The following is a 7,210-nucleotide window of genomic DNA, read 5'->3' as shown; positions in this document are numbered from 1 at the left end:
GCTTTAGGCATTTATTTTTCTGAAAAAGTATTGGGGAAAGGCAGTCCTAGAGAATAACAGAAAGAAAGATTTAGCATTGATAACTGTAGGCAAAGCCAACCCAATCTCTTTCTGACAATGAAACTGAGGTGAAGGTCAAAAGCAAACAGTATTTTCACACACCAAACAATCATCCAAAAGTGAATACATAGTGTTAGACAAGGAATTTGGAAGGAAGGCCAATTTGTCAAAACAATAATTCATTCATATAATCCTCAAAAATTATTCAGAAGCTGTAAGACAGGGAATCAGGCTCTATAGAGAATGCAGCAATTCTTGCCAAGAAGGAAAAATCAGATGAGGTTAAACTAAAGTGATTACAACATGTATGCAAATATTCTGCAAATGCATTTAACCACTCACTGTTTCCTGTGTTGTTCACTCTTTCATTTTTCAGGTCATAACTAACTGAAGAAAACCAAACAAACAAACAAACAAACAAAAAAACCAAAACCAAAAAAAAAAAAAAACCAAAAAACTCTTTTTGGGCATCTTGAGGTGGTCTAAAATAAACTTAGTGTTTCAAAGAGTTGCCCAAGGGAATTCACTCTTATAGTGCAGATATTTGACTTGTTTTTTGCCACATGTCCTCAAATCCCTGAGTTCAGAACACAAAATCTCACAGGTAAGATGGACCTACCTTAGCTTAATTGGTTTTGAAAATGGCATGTCCCTGGCCACTACTCATCTCATACTAGTGACTGCAGCTGCAAGTTGACCAAATGATTTAGGTCTCACATCTGAACTGATGCATCTGTTTGTATGTTAGTCCTCTAGAATAGAACTCCCATCCTGGGTATCATGTGAATTAAGCATCCTTGGATTACTTTATCCTAAGAATTCAATAGGGATAGCTTTTCTGTCCTTTGTATCATAGTACCTTAATGTCCCCTCATGAAAGGATTAAGGAAATCATGAAAGAACGGGTCACATATGAAGTAGATTCTATGTAATAAGGTATTGCATAGTAAGAACAATTTTCTTCTTTCACCTGCAGATTTTGATTATCAAGAACTAAAATGAGTCACTTGTAATTTTAGTAGGTCATTGCCAGGTATATGGTGCTAGTATACTCATTAAAGTGTTTTGGAAAAACAACACAACTGGCCCCATTATCAGAGCATTGATATTAATTTCTACATGTCTAAGGACCATAAGGTCCAGGTAAGCTCTATGACTGGCACTATTTCCACGGGATTCTGAAAATACTCACTCTAATGGAAAAATAAAATTACTTACAAATATGCCAGCATCTTCTAAAGTCAATATTAAAGCAGGAAGAGTTGCCTTAGACCTATGTCTTACAGCAAAATGTTCTATAAAATTGCTTAAGAAAATAGTCAAAACTAGCAGCAAGATGTAGAATGCTGTTAGCTTTCAACAGGCCAAATTTCAGAAAATGAGACAATGTGATAAATTTTATAATAATAGATAAAATGAGATAAGAGCCCATATTGAATTTTTTCCAAAATTCTAACCTTAGAAACCCCCTTATTTAAAATGAACAATTGGAATTAATCTACCTCAAAAATCTAGCCATACAACTCTTGGATATATACCCGAAGCATGCTTCATCCTATGATACAGATACTTGCTTAACTATATTCATTCCTGATATCTTCGTAATAGCCAGCAATTAAAAGCAACCTAAATGTCCCTCAACTATTCTGTGGATTTACACACATTTACATTTACACACATACTCACCCGTTAACTAAACAAAGACACCATAACATTTGTAGTCAAGATAGAAAGAACTAGAAAAAAAAATTGTCCAGAGTGAGATAACCCAGACCCAGAAAGACAAATCTGATTAGTGCCTTATTCGGCCATCATCAGAGAAGCATCCTTTTTCAGCATTTATACACTAATATAGAGAGCTCTAGCCAGACATTATATAGAGATTGAGAAACCTTGGAACACTGAGCATGAAATGGGATGTATTCATTAAATTCCTCTCCTCAGAGCTCAGGGAATCCCATGGAAAATGTTGTAAAAAGAGTATAAGAGCACGAGAGGGTGAGGACTCCAAGACAATAAGGTCCTCACGATTGAGAAGAACAAAGCGTACATGAACTCACAGTCTGAGACAGGATGCACAGGGGATGCACAGCTCTGTACCAGGTCCTCTGTGCTTGTGTTGTGGCTTCTATCTTAGTGTTTTCATGGTATCCCAAGGGTTGAACAAGTGGGCATCTGAGCCTTGTGTCTTGTCTTGGGCTCTTTTCCTTCTGTTTGCTTCTCTTCTGCAACTTCAATGTGATAGTTTTGTTTTTATCTTTTTATTTTATTTAGTTGTATTTATTTTAAATAAATGAAGGAGTGAACAAATGAATGAATGAAGAGTGAAAACCTAGCTATTAGAATAAAGGTTGACTCTGACCTGTCACTTATACTTGCTGTGAAAGAGAAAATTGGTTTTCTCCAATGGAGGGACACTGAGTATATCAACAACACCAGGACAAAGCTTCATGTTCAGTAGATGACCAAGATATAAAGGACTCCATAGAATTGTTGTTTCTGTGTGTGTGTGTGTGTGTGTGTGTGTGTGTATGTGTGTGCGTGTGCGTGTGTTTACTGTTGTGTGTTTGTGGATAGGGGCTTTTATTTGGTTACAGTTTGGTATTTTGTTTTCTTAGTTTTGAAGAGTTTTGTTAATATATTGGGATTGTATTTCTTGAGAAAAATTAAACTTGGGTAGGAAGGCAGGGGGAGAGGATATGAAAGAATTTGGGAGAGTGGAAGAATATGGTCAAAATATATTTAAAGAAAAATTGCTTTAATTAATAAAAAACCTAAAAAAATCTTATCTAAAATGAACACACAAAAATATTTGTTTGTATTATTGATACTAAAAAGGAAATCAATATGGAAAACTAATTTTAATTAGCAACTAGATAAATCTCAAAAACTGAGTAAATAGCCTGCCCCTGTGTTTTTCACTTTGCTGAATATCCCAGATGGGCATTGCTGCTTAAATTCTTCCTTATTTCTGTATACTGTGATTTAAAACAGTGCAATAGTATTTCAGAAAGGACATGCCTTCCTAAGACTCACTGACAGTCACTGCTTCTGCATCCTTCTCTGGAGGGGTATGATGGGTTCTTGATGGCGGCTCTGTATTGCTCATGTTGATAGTGCTAGGAGCCTGGATTAATGTTCTTTAGAGATACTGACATACCAAACACTATAGCTTCCTCATCCACCACTGCAGAACATCTGTTCTGCTGGGGCCAAAATGACATGTCCATGTTTCTCCCATAAGCTGCATATCTGACACCTGACATTGATTCTGTTCCCCTTTCTGTCATGAGGCCCCCTCTCTGTCACTCTTTTAAAACGTTACGAATCCTGAAATCAAGTTCAAATGCATTATCTTCATAGACTTTTGATTATTCCAGAGTCTTTCATATTCATACATCTATTAATCCCCTGCCTGGTGGTTTTCAATTTTGTTGTGATCTGGATTGCCTCCAATCCTTCTCATGCTCAACTGAAAACATACAAACTAGAAGATGGGGCTGCTATTGTTCTGAACCTTTGTATACTAACCTGGGAAGGCTGCTTATGCCTTTTAAAGCAGAAATGAAGCTGACCCTAGGAAGAACCTGCCATACACTGAGCTTTACATATTCATTTTAAATCGTATAATATACTGGCAAGATTTTCTCATTTTGATCAAAGAAACCAAAGCTTCTATGAGGTAAGCAATAAGCTCTAGGTTACAGGAGTCAATGCAACATTTGAACCCAATGTTGTCTCCTGTTTTAACACCCTTACACCCTCACCATTAACGCTGTTGTCAGTTCTCACTGCTGCAGCTGCTACCACGAGTTTTTAGTGTTGGCTTGGAAGCATCAGGAAATGAAAAATCCAAGCAGGGCAGTTAAGGTCAAGTAGGCAACTAAGGAACTTTGTTGGAGGCACAGATTGCAGCTGGTGCGGATGCTGCTGCCCTGGGAAAAGTGGGAACAGCTGGGGCACTAGAAGAGAAAACCCACTGCATGGGGTGATGAAAATTAAGATGAGCAGGAGCAGAGCTGACTCCACATTTCCTGTTAACTCAATGTTTGCAAGCAAACATAGGTGCAGAGGCAGCTCTAGCAGAGAGGCTAGTCCCACAACATCCCTGAGGACCAATGTCCTTGGGTTCTTCCTGTGACACCTGGCTGTTTGGAGAAGTAAAGGAGTGAGGCTGCAGGCAATTCCCAGCACAGGGGTTCTAGCATAAATCAGGCTTTCCTGTGCAGTGGATGCCTCTGGGACAGCACATGCTTACACAGCATCTTAAACAGCACAAAGGATCCCTAAAGGTCACTGAACATTTTCTTTTTCTGTTTTTGTTGTTGTTGTTTGGTTTTTTTTGTTTTGTTTTGTTTTTGTTTTTTGAAATTTCAGTGCTCATTTGCTCAGCACTTCATTCTCTGCTGGATTTTAGCTCTAAGCTCCACCATGAAAAATGCTAGGGTCCAGGAAGCTTACCTCACCCACATCCTAGAGTAAGAACTTTTGCTTTTCTAGATCTTTAGAAGGGTTATACAACGATAAATTTCATTTGTATCCCCCTGCTGATTGAAGACCACATATTCTGGGTTGTTTAATGGGAACCAATCAGAAGAAAATACATTCCATAGAAAATTCTACCTGCCCATTTAAAAGCCTTAATAGCTAAGACTGAAAGTAAACTGTGGTTGTCAGGATAAGCAATGGTACTCTACAATAGCAAAGGTATTATTATGAACTGAGAATGAAGAGAAATTACAAACCTGTTTTGTTTTTATTTTCATCTCTAACCTTTGAGAAAAAGTAAGCCTCTAAATTGTCAAATAAGATCAGCACACTAGTGACTCCACACACAAATACACACAGGGCATCTGCTGCTGCCAAACATCCACAAACCTTTGTAAATTGCCTTAGTTTTCTATCCTAAATGAATATCCACACAAGTAAGGCATTGCACTGTCAGTTTCTTGTGTGTTTGCATATATCAAAGTGCATTGGCAACTCAGCTACAGAATGTCTTATTTGCATACAAGACAACTAAAGACAGACAATTTGTAATCTCTAGCACTTGATTCACTGATTATTTATCTAGTCAAGATTAGTGGCTAAACCCAAATTAAATGTGTGGAGGGCTACTAACATCACAAGATATAAAATCGGTACAATAACAGCCAGCTTAAACACCTTCTACAATCAACAAAAGATTGCTGCATTACAGACCCCTGCCCAATAAAGTAGTATCCTACCAAGCACAAGCTTATCTATATAGTACCTGCTACCAATATGCTATAACCTGGAATTCTTTCCTCTCAAATGGTTTTCTGCCTGTCTGTCACTCTCTTTCTATTAGTTTCATATTTACACAATGAATATAGTCTATTTGAAAGTAAGACCAATGTGAACAGTGATGATAGAGTTTAGAAGAAAAGCAAGTCTGACCGACACTTCAAGGGCACACAAATATACTGAAACACAGAATGTTGCTAATCAGTGACGAATGATGAATGTTTATATTGCCTGCCAAGCAACCAAAACTGGTGACACAGTCACTTAGAGCTAGTCCTGAATCAAAGATGCTCTCATTGTCTCTGTAAGCATATTCACAGACAGATACATAAACAGGCACCTACACATGAATTCATACGTACATGCCCATACATGTATACATTCACATACATAGGTATATACATACATGGAGACATAAAGAAGGTACTTACACACACTTGTAAATGTACTCACAGATACTCATATATGAGCACAAACATACATGTGCGCATGTATTCCTCACTGCTGGTATGTGTGCACTATTGAGGTCAGGTTAATATAATTCCAGATCAGAAAAATTTATTCTTCTCTCATAAGTTAACATGTTACCATGGGTTAGGAATATGATTTAAAAATATGTCTGTATGGATGGAGGGCATCAGGCTTAGAGAAGACTATAGTTACTTAATATGCTATCTTCATACACATGAAGAAGGTGAAAGTGGGGCCTGTAAGTGAAGATGAAAGGCAGCAGTGTTGTTTACCCTACAGAAGAGCAAGTTAAGAGGTGATCTGATTACTAGTTTCGTACACAAAGGGCATTTTTACAAAGGTGATGAAGATTAATTGCTCTCCATATTGGCAGAGGACCTGACAGGAAAAAATGGGCCTCTAGATAGAGTCAAGGGAAATATAAAGAAAAATGTATTCAACCTCAGATTCATAAAACACAGAGATGGTTAGAAGAGAGTGTGGAGAATACATCCCTGGAGCTCTTTAGAAGAAAATAAGCGTTATCTTCCTAGTGTCTAAGATGGCCCCTGCTTAAGAGAACCTGCCTGGAATCACTTATTATCGATTCGAGGTTAGAGTGGGAGAACTGAAACTTGAATGTGAAAACAAAATGCATGGGTATTATACTATATTGTCTGTCTACCAAGCTACGATGTAGTTAGAGCTTAAATAGCAAGACACTGAACACCCCTGGGGGTGTCCAGGAACAAGCAGAGCTTCCCAATGTTCATTGTCATATGAGCTCTGTTAATACAGTTTGTCCCACTCTGGTATTTTCTTCCTTTCCTTTCGCATAGGCAACCTTCCACAGAAAGTACTACTTCCTTTTTTCTCTTTATGGCCACAGGGCTACAGGTGTAACAACTCAAGCCTAACCCCCATGCAGACCTCACTTATGATTTTTGCTCACCCTACAGATGATGCCATATTAAATATCATTTATACTTTGCAGACTCCAGCAGGTATATTTCTATTCTGAGCTACTCTCTGATGTCAAACTCCTACTTCCAATTGTCTTTGCCACAAGTGCCTCACTGGGGTACATTAAAATAAAGATTTTCCAAATCCCATATGACAGGATTTGTTGTTCCCTTGACCATCTTTCTAAATAAAATCTTTCTATTGCTCAGGTTTAAGGTTTTATAGTCCTTAATATGACCTTAGTTTTTACTCTACTTCAAATACCTAATCCAAGGAAAATTCTATCAATATACTCCAAACTTCATTTTAGTTTAAACTTGTTCACTGCTGCCACCAAGCTTCCAGTCCATTGACTTTCCCCATTTGGTTATTACACCCCTGTTGTGCTTCACAACTCTGCTATCTCTGCTTCCTTCCTTGGTCTTCCATGTATTCAGAGTGAGCCTTTAGAAATACAAGAATTGCAAAT

The sequence above is a fragment of the Mus musculus genome, chromosome 3 (assembly GCF_000001635.26).
Source record: "Mus musculus strain C57BL/6J chromosome 3, GRCm38.p6 C57BL/6J".
Lineage (NCBI taxonomy): Eukaryota > Metazoa > Chordata > Mammalia > Rodentia > Muridae > Mus > Mus musculus.
This window is presented reverse-complemented; position numbering follows the sequence as displayed.